Here is a 25708-nt window from a genome sequence, read left to right as displayed (position 1 = left end):
TGTGCTCGCCTACGTAGCGGAAGACATGCAAGAGGCGGCGCCGCCATCTCACAGGAAGAGGAGGGCAGGGGAGTGCTTTCATGTGGCTGCATACCCTCTTCTCATCTACGCCTACATCTCCATGCACCGATTTCTTATAAAAATGGCTTCTTCGAATGTGTAAATCTCTAAATCTCTCTCTCTCTCTCTCCTTTGTCGAGGTTAGGTTCTTCGTCTGAACGCCACGCCTGCTGTTGACCTTGTCTGCAACATTCACAGATAAATACTTATGGTTATTTTGTTATATAAAATAGCACAATGTAGGAAAAATATAAATGGGTATAATTTAATGTATTTACTATAAGTTATTTTTACTTCTTTATAGCATTGTAAAGGCGGATTTATGAAGATTAAATCAGTGAAAATGTGTTTTCTTATAGAAATAGTGCTACTAAGTATGAAAAGCAGTGAGAGATTTGCAAAACTGTGAAGTTTTTTGGATTTTAAAAGTATTTATGATGTTGGAGAATATTAGTAAATAGTAATCACGTATAAAGTATTATAAATAAGTATGTTAGATTTTATTTAGTACAATTTTTTTTTGAAGGGTTCAAGACTTTGGAAAATAAATTAGATTGTTCTTGATTTTTAATTGATGCATATTGAATAACTATAAATAGAAGGACGTGTAATTACTTGTGTAAACCTATATTGTGGTGTTCATGATAGGTAGAGAGAGTGGTACACTGGTAGGTAGGAGCCTTGATATTTTTATTTTATGTTTTTAAATAATTGGATGTTAGTTTTTCTCAATGGGATCTCTCTTATTCACTCTACGATTGACATGAGAGAATGAAGCATAAATATTACCTGGTGGAGGATGAGTGATTGGATGTAAGTATTGATGGATGTGATCATTGTCATAGTGTTAAATGTATAGGCATATAGACAAATATGGATGGAATAACTAAAATATGTTGACTATGTGTAATAAGCATTAGGATCAAGGATGAGCCCAACTTTACAAAATCGCATTTCATTTTTAATATACAATTGTATTGAGGTTTCCCATATTTAATGCACCTAAAACTAAATGGGAATTGGCACAACATTCAAATTTCACTGTTACATTGTACTCCCACTTTGAGGTACATGTGAATTTCCAAATGATCATGTATCTCAAAGTACATGAGCACCTACAAACATTTATGCAAAGTAAATATTCAAAAATAACATGATATTACCTAATCCATAGACAATAATGGATCCAACTGGACATCTAGACTCATATGTTCTTCATCCATGGTATGTGTGCTTCTAGAGAACCTATAAAGAAAGAAAAATATTCTATAAGTAGCTTTATCACATAAGTAAATATTGTAATTTTTGTTTATGAAGGTGGCTACTAGAAGATCTAGAGGCACTTGAAAGAACAATAACAAGAGAGAATGAATATGACAAGAATACATTTTATTCCAAACAATAATGCAATTCAATGAAATTGAATGTGTTTCAATTGAAGTTAGATTGGAATAAATATTACATAGGAGACCTCTTGGTTATATAGACAAGGTGGGTATAAAGTAGTGAATGAGAGAATAACAAGTTTTGCAGTCTCATTACATGATATTCAAGAAACAACTTATCACCCACCCAAGTTGGAATCACATGTCCACTAGAGAGGAATCATCCTCTATTATATATAATAAAGTTTGAGCAAGAAAAATGAATAGTGATAATGTGGTAAGTGCATTAAAGGTGAAGTCAACACATAAAGTGGAATGTGATAACATGATAACACCACACAAAGTGGAAATTGAAATCACTTGTGTGACCGCTAAGAAAGTTTAAGTAAAATACAATTAATATCTATGTGTGAATTTAAATGAAGGTAGGATGCAACCTTTATTTTACCAACACTTCCCCATGCCTTAAGTGCAACTTAGGGGGAATGTAGAAAAGCTACCAATACAAGATGTGTCTTGAATCTTAGGCCATATTAGGTAGCTATGTAAAAATACAAATGAAGTCTCTCATAGATGGAGAATGAGGGAAAACCTAGTGGGATAAAACTCTCTGAAAGAGAAATGGAAATACACAATAATCTCAAGACTATATGAGAAGAACTTGAAACCTCATATGAGGAAAATGTCTCCCTCATAAGAGATTAGAGGAAAGATCATGACACCCCTCCCCGCCCCCCCCCCCCCCCCCCAAAAAAAAAACTAGTAAAATTTATTGCAAAGATCTTCCAAGATGACAACCAATACACCCTATAGGAAGAAAATAGAGTCAATGTTTTACCAACAATGTGAAAGTGTGACATAACCAAATACCACTATAAATGAAGAATGACCAGTGAATCACCCACTACAATATGATGTGAAACACATATATATTTGAGCATCATTTATATACTTGCCAATAAAATATTGGTACATTCTAAGTCTCAATTGGATCTTGTTGACCCCAACTAGTACTAAGAAGGGGGGTGAATTAGTGTGAACTTTCTTACTGGTTAACTCTATTACTACCTAAATAAAATTTACTGCAAGTGTTCTAAACAATGATAAAATAATGAATGAAACACTATAAAAGCATGTAAGCTCACACACAAATGCATACATCAATGACACAAAATCTTTGTACATGGAAACACTCAATGAGAGGATGAAAACCATGGTGGGAAAAATATACCTACTAGCCCTTATAATGCATGTAAAAGGTTGGTTGGTGAAAGGCTACAATTGTTCCTTCTGAGAATACATTATGTTAGGAATGTTCATAACCTATGAGGATTACAATACCTTGTTAAAGCTACCTAGTTAGAAGATTTATAAGCACTCATTTTAAGAAGTACCTTGTAAGAATATTTATAAAGCTTACTATTAAAGCTTGCCCAATTAAGATATTACAAATAGATGCAATGACAAGAAATAAATCTAAGATTGTGAAAAAATACTATCTTTCCTTGTAGATATATGTGATGAATCCTTGAAGATTCACTGATCTTCTTTTTTCTTTGGCTTGTCTCAAGAACTGCACTAGTTCACCTCTTTCTCTCTTGTCTTTGACAACTAGTTTGTTGTTTGTCTCTTTCTTCTAAAACTATGGTCTCCTTCACAAGATTGCACTCTTGCTTCGAATAACAACTTGAACAAAAATATAAAAAAAACAACTTCAATAATAAATTTTGAGTGTCTTTATAAACTCTTTGATGTTTGGGTGCCATTAAGCAAAAACATATCCTACTCAAATTTGAATTTGAATTGCTTACTTGAGTTGATCATAGAATACATGTGACACCTACTAGTAGGGGTTTAGATTGGTAGCCTTAGTAGTCCCCATGTGAACCTATAACTAGCTTTTATCCTGGCATCTTTCAATCGTTACTTCTTGAATGCTTTTCACATTAGTCTTTATGACCATCCTTTCATCCCGTCACATTAGTAGTGACCCTTTATGCTTCATCCTTAATCCATTGCATGCTTCACATGTCTTCATGTTGTGACTTTGATCAAATAACCATGCATATATTAACCAATATACTCTTCTAATAGTGGTTGCACTAGCTTGAAACAACTCTATCTTCACTGACTAGTGGGCAATCAATGACAACACTCACATCACTATTTACCAGTCATCATGCCAAGTGGACTCGTTAAGTCAAAAAATCTCCCCCTTTGGAATTGACAAAAAAAACTTTAACAATCACGTATCATTCTTTCAAAACCCTTGTCTTCAATCCATTTCTTTTGTATTTGTTCGACTATATCAATAGAAGAATCTTACATTGATGTACCTAGTTGAAGAATGTTGAAACTCACCTTCAATGCATTATCTTCTACCTTGAATCTTACCTTATTTTTTACTTCTTAGTGCCTTAATTTGTTCTTACACTCCCCCTATGTTTATTCTTCTTTAACTCTTCTCTTCCTTTTAGTTTCTTGTGTTCATTATCCCCCTATTTCACGAACTTTGCTCATTCCCCCATTTTTTTATCATTCTCCCCTTTTTCTCATTCTTCCCCTATTTTTCATCAATTATAAAGGGTTATAACTTGTCAAATATATATTTGTATTGACCTCATACAATTGCAAGGTGGGTAGAACATGATTCCTTTAGGTTGGTGAGAGAAATGGTCTCACTCTTGATATCTACCGTGTGTGCTTTAATTAAATCTAATGTATTGATTGGTGGTCTAATAATGAGTTCTTTTGCATCTGCAATGTATTCTTGGATGATACCTGCTAGGGGTGACAACATACTTTCAAGTTTTAGAAGCCTCAGAGTTTTCTTTTCTTGCTCTTGCTTTATATTTTGAATTAAGTGAAGGGTTTCCTATGTCTTAGCCATATATGTTGTAGCAAAATTTTGTACTACACTAAATGTCCTTTACATCAATTAAAGCTCCTGTTGAGTTTGCTAGATTTGTTTCTCTACATCTCACTTGTGAAGGAACTTGGATCAGCCACTTTTTTTAGTATACGTTGTATTACCTTGAGTTCCTCAAACTTTTCATCCAATACCTCTTTCAATATCACGTTTGTGAGCTTAATAAGGTTTATGAGCTACACAATTTTCTTTGCTTCAACTTTCTTTACTACTATCTTCTCAATATCTCCTACCTTTTCTTCAATATTTTCAACTTGATGAGTAAGGTGCTTGATTAGATATGCATTTGGATCATAGAAAAATTTTGATGCTAGTTCTACAATTATGCCATTAGTCATGACCAAATTTTTGGCCCTATTTTGTCTCTTAATCACTATGTTGAGTTTCTTACACCTCTTCAGAATCTTTGAGTATTGTAGCTTGAGTTCTTCAAGACTCGTTTTCTTTACTCTAGGTTTCCTTTCTATAATGATTTTGTCTTCTTTACTCTAGGTTTCCTTTCTGTAATGATTTTTAAATTTTTTTAAAATTAATCTATTATGTTTATACCAGTTTGACTAAAGACACACATAAATCACGTTAGGTTTCCTAGAGTTCCATATTTCATTTCATGTCTCGGTCTACCTCCTAGTTGAATAGGTTACACCTTTTTAGAACGTTCCTCTAAATACCTTAAGACTAGTTGTCATTATTTAAGTGAGCTTTAAATTTTTTACAATCATAAAAATAATGACTATTGAAATCATTCGACACATTTATTTTATAGGCCAATTCAATGTTTAAAATGTTCATCTGTCTAGGTCTTAACCCAATACAACTTCGATATCCTACACCAAGAATAAATAGTAATTATTATTTTAAATTAATAATTATTATTATCTGTTGGCTCCTAATTTAACTATTTTGAAAATAACCAAGAAGCCAAATGAATGCATCTAAGGCTAGCAAATTACTATGATGGATACACTTGACTGCAATCTTGGGCCAACTATAAGGCATAACTCCTTCACTTCAGGCTCTGTAAGACCTAGGCAAGTTAACCTTGAGATTTTGATATATGGTACTAGTGCAATTAAAACATAGATTTGAACCTATTTACTGTAGATGAAAACCCCTTTATCTCTTAATACTTATGCAATAACACAGATCTACAATAGCTAAATGCAAATCTATGAATCTCACAAGCTAAGTGATAGCATCCTTTTTAGCTCTTCAACATGAAAGGGAAAAATGTTTGATTAATAATGTTGAATTCAACAAAACCCCTGATATGCATTAGTAAGAACTAATGATCCTATACCTGACTGGTGCCTAATCTATTAGGCAATTCTATGAATCAAATACATACATATGGGTACCTGAGACATATTCATATTTTCAGATATCTAATCTATCCATTCACCTTGTAAATAGACATCTATGTTCAATCTAAATCTCATTCTTACTTAATATCCTCATTGGTAAACTTGCAACCCTATTGATTTCTCTGAAGCATTTACATAACCCCTTGAGTTATAAGCAACAATGAAAAAACATACAACCTTAAGGGACTACAACTATGACCTAGGTTCTTTGTTCAAAGATCATAAAACATTGAAAATTAACTGAGAAAGGAGACAAGATCTAAAATGAAAACTCATACAATTGCTATTCTTTGTATTGATTTCCTTGAAATAATACATTCATATGCTTGAATTTAAAACAAAGAAACACTTAATAGATCTAAACTATCTGTATTTATCTTCCTACTGTTCTTCATACAAGAGAAATTTACTGAAGGAAATGTGGTGTCATAATATGGGAACACATCAAAATTGGAACCAAAACATGGTATTACAGTAGTGAGTGGTTTTTCTCCAAAAATTAGAACCAACCCTTACAAACAGAAAGAGAAAGAAAGATATAGGAAAAGAGAATTCCAAAATTTGATCTGTAATTGACATGTGTCCACTTGAAATTCTATCTCCTAGCAGTGAAAAACATCTCTCTAATCTCTCTATCCAACTAGTGAATCAAATCCTCATTATTTGGCCTCCCAAATGCAAAAATATCTCAAATATTTGATGAGAATCATAACTGAGTTGATGTCTGATCTGAACCCAAGGCAGCAACAAAAATTAGTTAAAAAATGAACTCTAGAAGCATTAAACTTTTCTAGAATTCATTTTATGCTTTAACAAACATCAATGTTTGTTCCCCAGCTGGTTTTGATGTTCCATGATGAATTCTACCTATTCCATTGAGAATGCCCCATAAAACACAAATATGCTTATAGAGTGAACTAGTGAAGAGCTACTAAAAAATTGACCTCAAAAATGGAAAATTTACTTCTTCCCGATTTCAACGGTATATTGAAGTGCCTATTTTGGAAAAAAATTGCCCCCTTGGTAGCAATTTGAAAAATTCAAACTTGGGTTATGAATTTGCATTAAAATTAAAAAATTAAAAAAATTATATAGTATAAACTATATAAAAACATTAAAATCATTTGAATTTTTCATCCTTTTGAAAATTCATGCATTTGAAACAATCTTTGAAATTTGATTGTCACATTCATTTTATCCTGCCCCTTGCCACTTGTCAATTTTCTAGTAGTCATAGTATTTGAAATATTAATTAATTAATTTAATTCCTTCATAGCTTATTAAATATATCATAGCATTGGGACCCCTTCAATTCTCCATTTATGCTTATACATGAAGCCTTAATTTTTGTAACACCAGAAGCTTCTGCATTTTCCTTTACGTGCACACGAGCTTTTGAAATTTTCTTCCTTTAAGCTCAGACGGGCACAAGTGGAACAACAGGGCTCCTAAAAATATTTTTTATGCCCATACACCTTGAGTTTAGCATCATGAACCTTCAATCTCACGAGTTAAGCATAAGATCAAGCATCTTCAATCCTGCCCTTCCCGACTTTACGGGTAGTTGCCACGTGGCTTCCATCTTCTGGAAGTTTGGGTGAAATTTTTTTAGTTTTCTCCACTCGATTGGCCAACCATGGGCCCCACACATGAGCGTTTCCTTTTCAAAAGGCAGTGTCTTTGAGACACTGTGCATTTGTGTGGAGGCATATTTTAACATTAAGAAATATAGTCACCCACTCAATGTGGGATTAAACTATTTCATGGCTTTCCCTCTCTGTTCTTTCTCTGTAAATCACACCCTGAGCTGACCGATTGGATTTTCCTTTACCACTCCAAGGGACTCCTAGATCATCATCTTCAATTGATAAATTGGGACTCTGATGCATTGCTTGAATGGGAAAGTGGGGAACACATTCTGTCTATTTACCATGCAATTCAAGAGAGGAAACAATTGTGGTGACTGGATTGGTTGCAACCATGTAGATAGGTGACCCAACCTTCCTCCATGAAGATGTAGCCCACATCATTCCCTTCCATATCAAGCATTTTGAAGAAGAAGAAAACCCCACCTTAACAAAAAATGAACTAATGCCTTTTCTCTTCACGTTTGCGTTCACAAGTCCATTGCCAATATTTTGAATGATGCCCAACATGGTAATTGCATTCCCCCTTTTGCATACATCTAATCAAAATGTGGACTTCCTTCAATGTGTTTTTTGGAGTGCCAGGGTTGAAAGTGAGATTAAAACTGCACAATCATTAGATACTGATCCATACTCCTTGGTATCCATATTAGATTTTACAATCAGCCGAAGATCTTCTAGAAGCTCCAAGTATGGATCCACAATAGAATCTCTGAGTGATGCTTTGCATGCATCAATTATCTCTAGAATGTTATAAACCTTGGCTGCAAATGCAAGCATACCTATTGATAGAGTAAATAATGATCTATGCCTTGATGGAGGTAAAGAACCAATTGGATCAAGTGATATAACCCTTAGAGATAAACCAAGTTGAAAAGATTTGATGATAATGGAATGATTTGAATTCTTCGTTTGTGAAATAAGTAATGTTAGGCTAAAAGTATGAGAAATTACTTCAAAGTTTAGAGGTATGTTATTAGGTAAGTTTTCCTGAATCCAAAATGCAAAAAGTAATTGAATTGCTTGATCACCAGAAAGCCTCATTGTGCCTGCATTATTCACCATTGAGCTACTTGAAATTTCTCACATATTAGGAATAGAAAGATTAATGCTATAAAACCTAGTGGGGCTTTTGCAAAAACCATCCTGCTTCCATTCTTCCTCAATAACATCCCTTTCCTTTATTTCACCAAAAGCCTAGCTACCATTTTTCTCATCTTGTGAGCCTACCTTTTCTTTCCTAAGCTTTTCAAATAGTGCAATTGCAGAACCAAATGTTGAAGCAGGCTTCAAAAATGTCCTCTTTGAGTTGTGTTGGGAGCCTACTAGGGAGACTGATGTTGGAATAGGAAGAACAAAAAAAATTTGATGGGCAGTTACACATGTTTCAAAATCAGGGTGCATCATTGCTTGTAAAAGTTGGTGGAAAAGAGAATCAGGAAAGCCCTGTTGCACATATGAATGATCACACTTTGATGCTATAATATGAGCAAGAATAGACATCACTCCAATAGTGCTTCTTCATGCAACTGGTATTATAGGTAGCTTCTCAAGTGACATTGCCATCATATCAAAAATTGGTCCAGGATCTTCAACCCATTTTATGAGTTCCATAAGACATTCTTAAATAACATCCTGTAGAGAAACATTCCAATTAATGTCCAGTGGACCCATTGCCTCCATTTTAGCTTGAAGACTTTTATGTAGATGTCTGCATAGATCACTGATTGCACCAACTTCAACAAACGTTGGTTTTGATCTAGCTTGCCTAGCTAAAATTACAACAATCTCAACAATGTCAGTTTTCATCTGAGGTTGGTGTACAACACTCTTGTTGTCCAGGTGTCTAATAAGAGCAGCCAAAAGCAAGTGTTCATTTCATGTACTCTCCATCAAGAAAGACATATCACGTGCTTAGGAGACCAGTGCTTTCCTATATCAAAGTACTAAACTATGGGTTCTAGGACATAACATTCTATACTTATCTCTTCAGCCAGTCTGACCATATTTTGAATACAAATTTGAGACCACACCTTAGGTGTTTCCATCTCTTCCCTTGCTTTACTAGTGACAACACTGCATCTAAATCATCCCAAAATCTCATGTCCTAGATCATATCTGCAGCTTCTAGTCAGAATTAGTTGGGCCCCAAAGTGGGTCCGGCTAAAAAGAATTTCATTTCTGAACACCTGAAATGCCAAATTGATCCATAGAACATCTAATATAGATTCAAAATAAATTTGACCATTGATCTATCATTAAAACTCTTTTTGTCATTTTTTTGCAAATTGCCAACTTAGTGTCAGGAGGTCCTTTGATTGACTTTGAAAACTAACAAAAACACCTGATCGAGCTCTCAAATCAGACACACTAATTCTCTGTTCCACATACTCTTACCCTGTCAATTCTCATCTCATGACGAAGTCGGGGTCAAAATATATCAATCTTCAAAGTTTCCCTCTTAAAATCACTTGCACATAAACATGTCAGAAAACACTAAATTGCATTCAGATTCTACTTCAAAAACTAGGCAAACTGACACTTGGGAAAATGAAAACTAGGGCATTGGTTCACTGTCACAAGGAGAGTATGAATCTACAATTTGGGCTCATGATGAATAACTAGATGTAAATGGTGAGCAATCAAAGTAAGCTACTTAGAATTTTCAGACTGAAACATTGGCAAAAATGCAGTTTTTGCAAATGGAATTGACTTGGGAAAGTGTGTAAACAGATTCGTCAAGATGTGAAAATTGGCACACTTAAAGTATTTTTGGAGTAAAACACAGTGGTACAAACCTTTTGATCTCACCTATCACAAATTTTGAGATATGACATCATGAACATGGGTACTAACAAATCTGCACTTCATGATACCAGTAAAACATTACAAATTGCATTTGGAATCGTGTTTGAAAATTGATCAAATGAACTCTTCATAAGCTCAAACTTGAAACATAACATGTCTCTGACCTCTAAAATGCAATTCAATAGGAATTTTCTCATTTGGGTCAACTGGTCAAAAATTATAACTTGTCAAACAGGGCTTCCCAAAATTTAGAATAGTTCACATCAGCATGACAACAACAAATGACCAACTTTGAGGGATTCAGAACCTAATCAAATGGATTCAAAATGACTCAAAATATGAAATATAGGCTCTCTAGTATGGACACTAAATATTCCCAAAGCGGTGAGTCATGAAACATTACTGGGTGCTAGGTATTCAGATGCAAACAAGGTCTCTTATCGTTGTTTGGCACTTAGTTGAAAATGTAGAATTGACAATTGCTCAAAATAGGACTTCACGAAATAGCTCATAATGGAAATTTATCTTCATGGGATGCATAGAATACTGAATGCAAGGTCCTAGAAGCATTAAACACCTCTTATGCTTCAAATGGGTAGTTGGGTACATATGCATTAAAAGGGCTTATTGGGGCTTGATTTTTTAATGGTACTCAAAATCGAGAAGGCGATTTTGAGTCCCAACATTATCCACTAACATAATTTCTAAAATAACATTACTTAAATCAAATTAATTTAAGCCACCATTAATTTAAGCATACAATTAGTTAAATTACACCTAAACTAAAATAATAATTATTTACCTTTAAAAAATTACACACATTAATTTTTTTAATACTATATCCACTAACTAACCATCTACTAAAAATATACATTAAAACCAAAACTAATTAAAAATAATATTAGCTTAATCCACAACAATACTAATTAATCAAATATACTAATTTTTAAATAACCTAAATTACTTACTAATACAAACAAACAACTAACTAAAACTAACTATAAATCTAACACTAATTACTAACAACTAACCTTTACTAACTACCAACCAAATCTACTTACCTTTATTAACCACTAACCAACTCTACTTACTCCCTAACCACTCCCTAAACACTCCCTAACTTTACCTACCTAACCTACGTACTCACCCATCACCAAGTGGACGGATTTCTTCCTATGACTCCTCCCAAGGAGTCACATGACCCAAGCAAGGCTAGTCACTCTCAAGGAAGGTGGAACCATGGTGAGCATGGAAATGCATGATAGGGTGGGGGGGAGGGGGGAGGAGATACCAAGGTTAATTTTGTCCAACATGCTATTGTTTTTTTAAAAATGGAAACAATAGCCCCATTTCCCATTTTGATTCAATACCACTGTCTAAGCAACAAGTTGGGTGTGGAATGATAGAATGCATGGGGCTGAGAGAATCTCCTATGGAGGGGGAAATACAAGTGGAAGGGGTTGGTGGAGACATTGTCTAAAAGAGACATTAATGTTATGAGGCCATGTCTCATTTTTTGTGTTTGCATTAATGGTGGGCCTTTACCCAAACTTAGGACAAGTCTCTAAATCCATCATTGTTCCTTTGACTATTTAATATATAGAAAGGATGATTTGCGTGAGTGAAGAATAGTGGGGGGTTAAGATAGGATAATGATGTGATAGGGTAAGAATAGTTATGTTTAAAAGTTTAGTGGGTGAGTCTTAGGATAGGTTAGAATAATTTTTTTCTCTTTATTTGATTTGATTTTATAATTTCATAACTACTATTTAAAAAGATGCCAAAGATATTAAATGGAATTTGAAAAGGAATATACTCTATTCAACAAGGGATTAAATTTTTTTTCCCATACAAAGGATAAAGAGCATTTTTATTGTAAAAGCTAAATTTGTTTTCTTAAGTCTCTTTCTTTTCTAAGTGTTGGATTTTTAAATTGATTTAGTTTACATGGAAAGGGGATGTATTTGTTTTCTCTAGGTTGACTTATAGAATAGAGTTTGATGTTATGTTGATACAATAACGAAGGAATATTGATCTTTTCAACAATTATGAAAATAAAAGATGATATTCCATTTGTATATTCAAATTGTCTTAACACAGTTCAGAATCAAATTGGATAACTTTATATATCATCATTTCATCTAATTTCCATTTGAACATATGCATACACAATTAAACCATAAAGAATATCATATGAAAGGAAGCTGGTCTATCTTTTCAACACACATGGGCTAGCCACCTCTTATTCATTTTATTCAAACATTTGATTCAAGGACTCCCTCAGGAAAGAACAAGGGAGGAAAAACTGAGATCATAATCATTTCAAAAATAAGGTTAACAATAAATCTTTACAAAAAGATCATTATCCCAAGGAGAATTTTTTGATACAATTTTTAATTGAATGTTGTCTTTGATGTTACACAAATGTCATATCAGTCATCAGTTAGCTTCTACCGAGCTCACAAGGCTAGCAAAGGAAAGTTAGCTTCTACCGAGCTCACTCGGTCAACAAAGGAAAGTTAACTTCTACCGAGCTCACTCGGTCAGCAAAAGAAAGTTAGCTTCTACAGAGCTCACTTGGTCAGCAAAAGAAAGTTAGCTTCTATCGAGCTCACAAGGCTAGCAAAGGAAAGTTAGCTTCTACCGAGCTCACTCGGTCAACAAAGGAAAGTTAGCTTCTACCGAGCTCACTCGGTCAGCAAAGGAAAGTTAGCTTCTACCGAGCTCACTCGGTCAGCAAAAGAAAGTTAGCTTCTACCGAGCTCACTCGGTCAGCAAAACAAAGTTAGCTTCTACCAAGCTCATAAGGCTAGCAAAGGAAAGTTAGCTTCTACCGAGCTCACTCGGTCAGCAAAGGAAAGTTAGCTTTTACCGAGCTCACTCGGTCAGCAAAGGAAAGTTAGCTTCTATCGAGCTCACTACAATAGCGAAGGAAATACAATGGGAAGTTAACTTCCACCGAGTTCACTACAATAGAAAAGGAAAGTCAGTGCTCACCAAGTTCACTCGGTCTCTAAAGGACTTTTGCAAGATTTTGCAGTGTCTATTGAGCTTCACTTGGTTAACACTAGAAAACCATTCTGAAGCAGTGGTTACCGAGCTTGGTCGGCCAACAAAGGATTTTACTGTTTTGATATTAAGTTTAATTGCTTCATGTGGCCGACTAATTTTTTAGTTATTGGAAGCTATATTTAAGCTGACTTGTTAAATCTGAAAGGTATCTATATAGATACTCCAGTTGTGAATCAATGTGTGTGAGAATATATGGAGAAGGTTGGAATAAGAGAATTGAGCAAATTTTGATAAAGGATTAGATATCCTAGAGGAGCTGCAAAGCTATATTCAATTAGCAAGGATCCAATAAAGCAGAACAAAGATTTATACTTAGCAAAAGATAAGTTACATATCATTCAGGTCAATTCATTGTTGCTTTCTAACCATTGTAGCAATGACTTCAAATCTCTTAACAGAGTTGGTTTAATAGCCATTTTGTAAATCCTCTAACAAGGTGACAGTTCAGTTGGATTTTTCTAAAGACCTCTAATCAGGCCACTCTTAACAGGTTGATTAAATCCTCTAACAAGGTCACACCTAGCAATGTGTATTATAACCTTTAACAGGGTTGGCTCCTAACAGGGCTCACTTCAGAAAAGTGAAAATTGGTAACTAGTTACTTGGTGGTTTTTCCCATATTGGATTTTCACGTTAAATCTGGTGTCTCTTGTGTTCATTTAGTTAATTTTTGCATGCATATTAATACATCTAAATGCTAGATGAATAGTAACTAATTAACTTACCAAGTTAAAGTATTTCTACACTATTTACCAACTATTAGCAGTAAATAAGCATTTTAGACATCTAAGGGATTTTTGGACTTGTTTTTGTGGTAACTGATTCACCCCTCCCCTCTCAGTTACTTCATCTATATTTCAAACAAGAAGTCTCCCCAATATTTGAATTGAAACAACTTTGAATTCCTACTTGGATCCATATCAAATTGAAATCTACAAATTATATCAAGGTAACCATGGAAAAACCAAAAAATTGACTAGGAGATAATTAGATTTAACACAAAGATGTATACTACCAAATACTCCCATCCCAAGTTTGCACAACAATTTCATTAATGAACTAGAATAGGGAGAAGGTGGATTTTTCTAGGGTAGAAGAAGTTGGTCACAACAACATAACAGATGCCCCTTTCGAGACTATAATCACAAGAAATTCTATTCTTTCACTTCTTGATTTCCAAAACACAAACATGGTTTGTACTCATGAGTAGGGGCCCATATCACCCTACTCTCTCCCTCTCCTTGTCATGAGGAGAGACCCCACACTGCCTGGAGTCCAACTGAAGCCCTCCTCCCATACATGGCCACTTTTTTCCTATTCGAGGGTGAGTAATTCCAAGACAACCCTTCCAATTTTCCTCATAGAAAAGTATAAAAAATGAAAAGAAAAAAATTAAGAAATCCATCACAATCCCATCACTTACATGTTTCATTATACATATGAATACAGACACATGTAGAAAGCCAACTTAAGAAATGAAAAAATAGCATGAGGACACAAACCTGAAGGATTCCTACCTTCACAAATGGTTATGGAAACTAAAAATTTGAGAAGAGCTATCCTTTTTCCTCCTTTACTCCTGACTATACTCTCTAAATGTAGAGATTGGGTGAACACTCTTCCACCCTCACATTTGCAACTAAATAGGTTCCTAACTTAACCACCTAAAAATTGCAATAACTTCAGACTTGACTAAGGGCTTCTAAGGTCTTCTAACTTAACCCTATCATTAAGGAAAACTTTATGGTGAAGTATGAACTTGTCAAACTAATGGTGAAGTTCCAATTTTCACACTAAAGTAAAAATGAGATATTTGGGTAATCACAAAAGTTAACAAAAGGGTCTAGAGGGGTGGAAAATGCCCCCAACCCATACATATACCTCCTAGGCACTTAGTTTTCATTAATTTTTGCACCTAGGACCATTTTAGGACCTATTAATTTTCTTAAAATATTTGGATTTTCTAAAAACTCTAAGAATGCAAACTTACCACTAAACCCTAATTAGGGTAATTAATCCTAATTACCAACTTATTAGTCTTAGGTTACCTAGTCCATCTCATATTATTAGGTCACCTTGGCTAACTCTAATTATCATGCTAATATGCATATATGGATTATGACTATCCATTGACACTATAAAATCAATGTTATGAAAGATTAAACACTTTACAATTACAAAATGATACACACATTCAATTTATGATACAAATAAAATACGAAACAATGAGGTCTACATCTTTCATTAGAATCAACCTTGGGTTTCTCAAACTATACATAGGGTCAAGTTTCAATTCTCCATTAGATTTCTCAGCTAATAATCCTTCACACTAAATTCACACATCAATAGTTCAAGAAAAATCACATGCATATATTGAAAATTTATTTGGATAATAACATAAATCAAAACATCAATCTTTCAGATAAATAGCTATTTATCTGAGTTTTGCTCATATATTTAACCATTAAAATTTGCATAATCAAGGTATTAATCACATTCCTAATTTTGCATTCATTTATTATACTATATCATCAATATGCATGTTCATAAAATAGTAAATAACATGATTAAGCATCTCAAAGTAAAATATAACACGACATATAATAACATAGTAATGTCTTGTCCATCTGACAATGTCTTGACATATCAAGTCATAATGTATCAAAATAACAATGTATTAGTTGTAATATGATGGGTTGAGGTGAGGCCTCACATCCTCATTCAATAAGCATGAACTTCCTCCTGGATTTCATCAAAAAGATATGGCTATTGAGATCTAATCTATGTTGCACCCTCCCATGAAGTTGTGACCTCATCATAACAATCATACTAGACCCTAACCTAGTCTAGTTCTCGACCTCAAAGAGCTAGGGTCCATCAAGCAATAATACAAATAGGCTTCAACACTAACTACTTGTTCAACTCCACTTACAAGGCATTCTGATCTATAATGTGAGACTTGTCATAAATGTATCCATTAAGTACAAAGATATGGAACACATCATGGATGTGTCATAGGCTAGGTGACAAGGCTAGATGGTATGCAACTGGTCCTATCCTCTTTAGGATCTCAAATTGTCCAATGAATCGAGGTGCCAACTTAGAGCCCTTTTTGAATTGAATCAGGTTGTTGTGCAGTCGCACCCTTAAGAAGACACTATCTCCAACCTTATATTCTCAATCTATCCTCTTTGCATCAATATACGTCTTTTGCCTATCCTATGCCTCTCTAATGCACTGTCTAATCAGGGTCACCTACTGTTCCATGTCTCTAACTAGCTGAGGACCAATAGATACCCTATCCTCGATCCTATCCCAACTCAAGGGAATTCTACAAGGTCTTCCATACAAGGCCTCATAAGGTGGCCTACCTATAGAAGAATGGTGCTCATTGTTATAGGAAAACTTGACAAGATGCAAGTATTCCTCCCATTTGATTTGATGGTTCATTACATACATATCCAACATGTCCTCCCATACCTGATTCACTCTCTCAATCAAACTATTAGTCTAAGGATGGTACACTATATTAAAATTGAGCCTAGTGCCCAATGTTGCCTACAACTCTCTCCAAAAGGATGAAGTGAACAGTGTGTCTCTATCTAAGATGATCTTACAGGAAATGCCACAAAATTTGACAATGTCCCACAAAAACACCTGAGCTATGTCTTGTGTTGTGTATGTAGTATGTATAGGTGAGAAGTGGGCAACCTTGGTCAATGTGTCAACTATCACCAAAATGACATCATGATAGTGAGATGACATGGGAAGACCAACAATATAATCCATAGATATAGCATCCCACTTCCACTTTGAAATTTCATTAGGCTAAAGAAGCCCACTAGGATAATAGTGCTCTACCTTCACCCTCTGACACTTGAGGCATCTTGCAATAATGCTAGAAATCTGCACTCTTGTGCTTGGCTAGTGATATAACTACCTCAGATCTACATGTAGCTTCTTAACACTAGGGTGCACTGTAGAAGGTGCTCTATGAGCCTCAAGTACAATGAGCTCATGTAAACCCCCAATGGAAGGTACATAAATATGTTCTCTATGATAAAAAATTTCATTGGACTCCAATGAATACTCTAAATACTTCCCTTCCAAGGGTCTCTAAGAATGCACCAACTAACTAACTTCTGCATAAATCTCATCTGCTAACAAATGATGTAGGATCCACTCTCTCAAATTGATGCAAGTAGTCATATATGAAAGCTCATAGTGCCTTCTACTTAAGGCATCTACAACCACATTCTCCTTTCCTTTGATGTAATGAACATCAAAATCATACTCACAAAGAAACTCCATCCAACTTCTTTTCCTAGCATTAAGGTTCAACTATGTGAGTATGTACTACAAACTCTGATGGTTAGAATGAAGTTTGAATCTATGACCTAGAAGGAAGTGTCTCCACCTCACTAAAGCATGAACAACTACTACAAGTTGTAGGTCATGAGTAAGGTAATTGAGTTTATGAGTCTTCAACTTTCTAGACTCATAGGAAATAGGTCATCCATCATGCATAAGGACTACCCCTATACCATCCAAAGATGCACCTATGCACACCACACAATCTATAGAAGGATTTGGTACTACAAGGATTGGTGCACTCGTGAGGACTCTCTTGAGATCTTGAAAAGCTCTATCACACTTCTTTGTCCACTTATACTTCTTCTCCTTTTTCTGAGGAGATGTGATTGGGTGTGCCAATCTAGAGAGTTCTACAATAAAGCATTAGTAATATCATAGTAGTCTCATAAAACTCCTTACTTCAGTGACACTGGTGGGTGTTGGCCAATCCATGATGGCCCTAATCTTTGATGGATCTAATGAGACCCCATTGCCTAATATAATAGGACCCAAATAATGTATCTTAGGTTTATAGAATTCACACTTTGACAAGCTGCCATACAACTAGTTCTATCTTATTTGCAACACTTGTCTCAAGTGCTCTTCATGCTCCTTCTTATTATGAGAATACATCACAATATCATCAAGGGATACAACCAAAAAATATCCAAAAATGTATGAAATACTCCATTCATGAGGCCAAATGGTACCACGGAAAACTCATAGTGACCATACCTTGTATGGAATGTAGTCTTGTGGATATCACTATCCACAATCCTCAACTGATGATAACCTGACTTTAAATCTATCTTGAAAAATACTTGGGCACCTTGTAACTGATTGAAGAGATCATCAATCCTAGGATGCAGGTATTGGTTCTTAATGGTTACTTTGTTCAACTATCGATTATCAATGCACAACCTAAGTGATCTGTCCTTCTTCTTTATGAAGATCGCCAGTGTACCTCAAAGTGACATACTAGGTCAAATATGCCATTTCTCTAAGAGTTCCTCCAATTGATTCTTTAGCTTACCAAGCTCATGATTAGTCATCATGTAAGGTGATCTCAATACTAGCTTGGCTCCTGACACAAGATCAATGGGAAAATCCACTACGCTAGGTGGAGGCATACTAGAGAACTCTGAAGGAAATACATTTGCAAACTCCTACAAAATTGGAAAATCATCGAGGGATGGCTCTCCCTCTGAATGTTCCTCTCTATCACTAATGGTGATAGTGAACAATTGACATCCCTTTCACATGCACCATCTAAGCTACATAGAAGAAATCATACAAAGAGATACTAGTCTCGTCACTCTAAAAATCACTCTAGAGATCCCATATTTGTGCACACGTTCTACCCTCTTTTGTTGTCCATACCAAAGACAACATCATAAGAAACTAGAGGGGTAATGCATAGATCAAACATCTTGTTCATATCTTCAATCTAAATCTGGAAATTATTCACCATGGAACTAACTAACACTCTGGCTCTTGAGGCTAACTGACATCATGTCTAATTGCTACTAGCCTACAATGCTCCACGACATATGGAGATATGAAAGAGTCAATAGTTATAGAATTAAATAAAATAGATATCATACTACCTTGTTTTATACCTATGGCCTCTATGACTATGGCCTAATGCTCAACCTAGTATTTGTCAACCACTGCAAAAACTTTGTGGGATCTACCCATGTCACCAACTATAGGCTATGAGATAGCCCCTCTCTAACCATTGGATGACTATCCCTATGAACACTATCTACCTATATGACCTATGTGACTACAAGTGTAGCATGGTCCTTAGATATAACACTATACACCCTATGATCTGGACGGTTGTACCTCTTAGCCTACTACATCCACTGTATCCACCCCTGGAAGACTACTGAGTCTTTGCTAACTGTGACTATGGAGCCTATGCCTTTTGATCTTATTTAAGACCCTGTGACTACCACTTCTTGGACTTAGAGCCCTTATGAGGGTTTTTTCTACTACTGCTATGGTTTCTTCTACTGAGACTGTTGGCCCTTAGAGGACCCTACTACATAGTTATGATTCCCTTTCCAAGGGGGTTTTTGCTATCCTGACTACTGGGTAGAGTTTCAGTTTTGAGACCAATCTCAAGACTCCTATCTACCCTGAGTATCCTTAGCAACTAGTGATATCTTGACTACCTATCTAAAAATGGTAAGGAAATCCAAATGGACTGCACCCTAGAGTGAGAAATTTAGGCCCATGATGAAGTGATGGACTCATAGTTTCTTGTCCTTCATGTATTCAACATAAGGAAGGAGCTCAAGAAACTTACTCTAATACTGAGCTACTGTGAGGCCTCTCTAATGTAGAGAATGAAATTTCTCTATCTTACTTTTATTTGAAGTGCTTAGAAAGGTTCCTCTCTTAGAATCCAACCAAAAATGTCTCCCATGTGAGGGTATCCATCCTCACTCCTATAGATTCCTATTGTTGCCACCAATAGGAGGCATTCTCCCTCATCTAACGGACTACTAGTTGTGCCTTCAAATTACTCCCATAAGGATGTATTAATGCAAACTCTATAACTAGGCCTCTGCTACTGCTCTGTTAGTGGAATTGATAAACAATGATGGCTGGAGTCATATCAACTCCCTGATCTCATCTCCTACATGTATAGGAGGTCTATCAAGTGGTGGTACTAACTAATGTATCAACTCACCCTCATGATCACCTTGTCCCTCAACCTACCTCGGTGGGGGACTCTTACTTCTCTCTCTCTCACTTGCCCTGCCTCCTCCAAGATCCTGTGCTTTCCCTTCGAGAATTTTTTGTCTTGCTCATACTATAGGTGGTAGCCTCTGCTGGACTACTCCAATCAAGGTCTGGAGGGAATCCAAAATATTCTGATTAGGGTTCAATAGTGGTGGTGGTGGAAGTGGTGGTCCATCCTCCTATTCTACCCTAGCACCAACTGCTCTACAACCTCTGCCTTGTTGGCTATTTCATGTGATGTGAGGCATCCTACAAAAATTTAAGTTTAGATTAAATTGAAATGTAATAGTTTTTAGGTTCCTAGTATTGAAACATGGCTCTGATACCAAAATGTCATGCCCAAAATAACGGGGCAAAACACAGATTTTTTTAATAAATTAATTAATTTTTTGAAAAAAATTAATTAATCTATTATGTTTATACCAATTTGACTAAAGACACACATAAGTCACATTAGGTTCTCTAGAGTTCCATATTTTGTTTCATGTCTTGGTCTACCTCCTAGTTGAATAGGTTACATCTTTTTAGAACGTTACTCTAAATACCTTAAGACTAGTTGTCATTAATTAAGTGAACTTTAAATTTATTACAATCATAAAAATAATGACTATCGAAATCATTTGAGATATTTGTTTCATAGGCCAATTCAATGTTTAAAATGTTCATCTATCTAGATCTTAACCCAATACAACTTCAATATCCTACACCAAGAATAAATAGTAATTACTATTTTGAATTAATAATTATTATTATCCACTAACATAATTTCTAAAATAACATTACTTAAATTATTATTATCTACTAACATTATTATCTACTAAAACCATACACTAAAAACTAAAGCTAATTAAAAATAATATTAACTTAACCCAAAACAATACTAATTTTTAAATAACCTAAATTACTTACTAATACTAACAAACAATTAACTAAAACTAACTATAAATCTAACATTAATTACTAACAACTAAACTTTAATAACTACCAACCAAATCTACTTACCTTTATTAACCACTAACCAACTCTACTTACTCCCTAACCACTCCCTAAACACTCCCTAACTTTACCTACCTAACCTACCTACTCACCCATTACCAAGTGGGTGAATATCTTCCTAGGAATCCTCCCAAGGAGTTACATGAACCAACTAAGGTTGACCACTCTCAAGAAAGGTGGACCCAAAATGAGCATGGAAATGCATGCAGGGGGGGGGGGGGGGTGGGCAAGAAGATGCCAATGTCAAATTTATACAACATGTCATTGTTTATTTTTGAAATGGAAACAACAACTTGATTTCGCATTTTGATTTACCACTGTCCAAGTAGCAAGTGCGGTGTGGAATGATACAGATGGTAGAGGAGGTAATTAACATGTTAAAACACATGGGGCTAAGAGAATTTCATATGGAGGGGGAAAGGCAAGTGGAAGGGGTTGATGGAGACATTTTCTAAAAGAGACATTAATGTTATAAGGCCATGTTTCCTTTTTTTGTGTTTGCATTAATAGTAGGCCTTTATCCAAACTTAGGATAAGTCTCTAAATCCATCATTGTTCCTTTGACTATTTAATACATAGAAAGGATGATCTACATGAGTGAAAAATAGTGGGGGGTTAAGATAGGATAGTGATGTGATAGGGTAAGAGTAGTTATGCTTAAAAGTTTAGTGGGTGAGACTTAGGATAGGTTAGAATATATTTTTTTGTCTTTATTTGATTTAATTTTAATTTTATTTGATTTTATAATTTCATAACTACTATTTAAAAAGATGCCAAAGAAATTAAAGGGAATTTGAAAAGGAATATACTTTGTTCAACAAGGGATTAAATTTTTTTACCATACAAAGGGCAAAGAGTTTTTTTACCGTAAAAGCTAAATTTGTTTTCTCAAGTCTCTTTCTTTTCTAAGTGTTGGAAATTTATTTGGTTTACATAGCAAGATGATTTTTTTTTCTCTAGGTTGAATTATAGTGTAGATTTTGATGTTATGTTGATATAATAATGTAGGAATATTTCTCTTTTCAATAATTACAAAAATACAAGGTGAAATTTCATTCATATATTCAAATTTTCTTAACATAGTTTAGAATCAAATTGCATAACTTTTGTTAATGTTTGGTAGCTTCTATCGGATAAGTTTATGGTTATTCATATAATTACATATGAGATATAAGCTTGTGTGTGTGTGTGTGTGTGTGTGTGTGTGTGTGTGTGTGTGTGTGTGTGTGTGTGTGTGTGTGTATGTATATATGTATATATATATGTATATATGTATATATATGTATATATGTATATATATATGTATATATGTATATATATATGTATATATGTATATATATATGTATATATGTATATATATATATATATGTATATATGTATATATATATATATGTATATATATATATGTATATATGTGTATATATATGTATATGTATATGTATATATGTATATATGTATATATTTATATATGTATATATATATAACATAATTAAGTTTTTATTATTAATTATTTTTTTATTGAATAGACATGTCAATTCATTCTCTCATGCTCAATACAAATGGGAGGATGTTGCATATGGAAATCATATACCTGATTACAAGGCAATGCCATTACATTTGCAGTAGATCTGAGAAACATCAACATGGTATCAGAGCAGGTTCATTTTCCTACCTAAGATACAAAATATCTTTAACACCATTGACAAAGGCATATGAATAGTATTTTTCTTAGATGATATTCTCATTTCAGTATGCGGGCCATGGTTCCTTATCAAATGGGATTCTTGCCTTGAACCAAATTTAGAGCTATTAGAATGTTGTGATTTTTTAGGGCCAAGGGATTTGAGCATCTTTGAAGAAACCTATCTTGATCAATGGGAGGGCGAAGCCATGAAATTTCTTGAAGAATTGCACTGACTAGGACTTTGATTCGAACAATCGCATGCTATGGAGTTGGACACTGGAACAAAAATCCAAATGTTCTTTTGAGATAAGGTGTAGGAGATTGCAAGTTTGAGTTTCACGCCTTGTTTCACAAACTTTTCTTCCAGTTCTGGTTCGAGCCCTTACTTTTTTCCCAAAGGATGGTGAGTAATTCTCAGAACTTCCTTATCAATAATTTGAGAAATTGAAGGAGATCGAGCATGAGTTGTCCACAGACTGTAGGTTTCCAATGCCGAGGTGTGATGATCGAGATGGGGCTGCAAATGTCTCAAAGAAAATGTGGATGACCAATCTCAATATTTTTAATATGTCTATTCATTCTAGATTTCACACCACCAATATTGGATCATGCTTACAATTCATATAAAGTCTCTGATTTTGTAAACTCACTGGATATTTTGAAAAGTGATTAAGTGCTAGTGCGAGCTTATCCTGAAAGTGGAAGGACATATCATATCCAATTACATTGCCAATATTTGGGATTATCTATTATAGGAGATGTGAAATATGATCACATGTTTGGAAGGGTATAACTTGTGTTTGTCACGCATTGCATGCAGAATCTCTTTCTTTTGAGCATTATGTTACTTAGACAATGTTAAGATGTCACTATCGCATGCTTGATAAGACATAAGTAGTGCAAAATTCTCAATCCTTGGCCATGTCCTTGACTAAAAAATACAAATAGAGGGTAGTCCATTTATACTTGATAAGTATAAGTGATTATTAAGGAAGGAAAGGAATCGGTTGTAGATTGTATTCACTGCCACATCACCTTCAGAAATATTGACCATACAAATACAATTTGGACATACCCGACAAGCTTAAGTCTACTCATATGTCCACCTTGGTGGTTCATTAAGCGAACATGTACACTTGGAATTTATTGGAAGACCCCAAAGTCAATAACCTTGGTCTCAAACAAAATTAAGGTATTTTAAGGATTCTAGGCATTGAGTAATATAGATATGAAGAGAATCATTATGGGAGTATGAATGGTAAAAATTTGAGTATTTTATTATTTTACTTCCTTTATTGAAAATATAAAATAAAGAGTTATGTTACAATTATTTATGCTATTGTTAGTAATAAGTGTGATTTAAATTACTAACATTTTAATTAATGTTAACATTCTTCTTTATATTTTATAGAGCTATGTGCCTTGATCTTTTCCTTCGAGAATGTTCTTGTAGGAAAAAAGAGGGATATTAAGATTTAGAGGGAGAAGACTAAGGATGCTATTTGGTTAACCTTCAATGAACCCTATCTTATTGATTAAGAGGGAGTAGACCATGCTCAAATGGTTTCTCTAATGATCATAATTTATCATAGTCATGAGGACTATGACCATGTGGCTTTTGTATGGGCCTATCCCTTGTGTGCATCATGAGGAAGTGATGACTTCCAAATGGTAATCACTTGTAATTGGAGAAGTTGTTGTAAGGTGACGATCTTACAATAAACTTGTATTATGAGATAAAATAAAGTGAGTAAATGGTGAATGTCTTGTATCTCATCATTCTGGGAGGCCATTACTCTTAGAGTACTTGGTGAATATCATTGATATTCTTGAGGCCAATACTCTTGATATCAAATCAAATGTGATATCTAAACATTTTGAGTAAGTGGTGAATATCATTGATATTCTAGAGGTCAATACTCTTGATATTAAATGTGATATCTAAACATTTTGAGTAAGTGGTGAATATCATTAATATTCTAGGAGGCCAATACTCTTGATATCAAATGTGATAGCTAAATGATTTTGAGTACTTGATGAATATCGGATGTCGATACTCTAGGAGATCAAGGCTCTTGATATCAAATGTGATATCTTACCATAAGTTTGATTAATTGATGAATATCATATGCTAATATTCTAGAGATTAATACTCTTGATATTGTATGCAATATTAATGATGGAAATCTTCTGAGATATTACCAATGTTGTAATATTTGTCTTGTGTTTATCCTCCTTTGCTAAGAGGGAGTGTTAATGTTTGGTAGCTTTTGTCAGATAACTTTATGGTTATTCATATAATTAGATATGAGATATAAGCTTATGTGTATATATATATACATATATATATATATATACATATATACATATATATATATATATGTGTGTGTGTGTGTGTGTGTGTGTATATATGTATATATATATGTATGTATATATGTATATATATATAGATATGTACATATATATATACATATATACATATGTATATATGTATATGTACATATCTATATATATGTATATATATATATATAATAATAATAATAATCTGCTGAGATATTACCAATGGTGTAATATTTGTCTTGTGTTTATCCTCCTTTGCTTAGAGGGAGTGTTAATGTTTGGTAGCTTATGTCAGATAACTTTATGGTTATTCATAT

At 34.3% G+C, this 25708-nt stretch overlaps 1 pseudogene; it reads right to left on the bottom strand.

Annotated features, from left to right (window-relative positions):
• Positions 1-7945: 7945 nt before the first annotated feature.
• Positions 7946-25708, bottom strand: part of LOC149573220 (protein SEMI-ROLLED LEAF 2-like) — a 152032-nt pseudogene continuing 134269 nt past the window's right edge.

This window comes from Cupressus sempervirens, chromosome 2, assembly GCF_028749045.1.
Source record: "Cupressus sempervirens isolate cs-2001-9-10 chromosome 2, ASM2874904v1, whole genome shotgun sequence".
Classification (NCBI taxonomy): Eukaryota; Viridiplantae; Streptophyta; class Pinopsida; order Cupressales; family Cupressaceae; genus Cupressus; species Cupressus sempervirens.
This window is presented reverse-complemented; position numbering and strand designations above follow the sequence as displayed.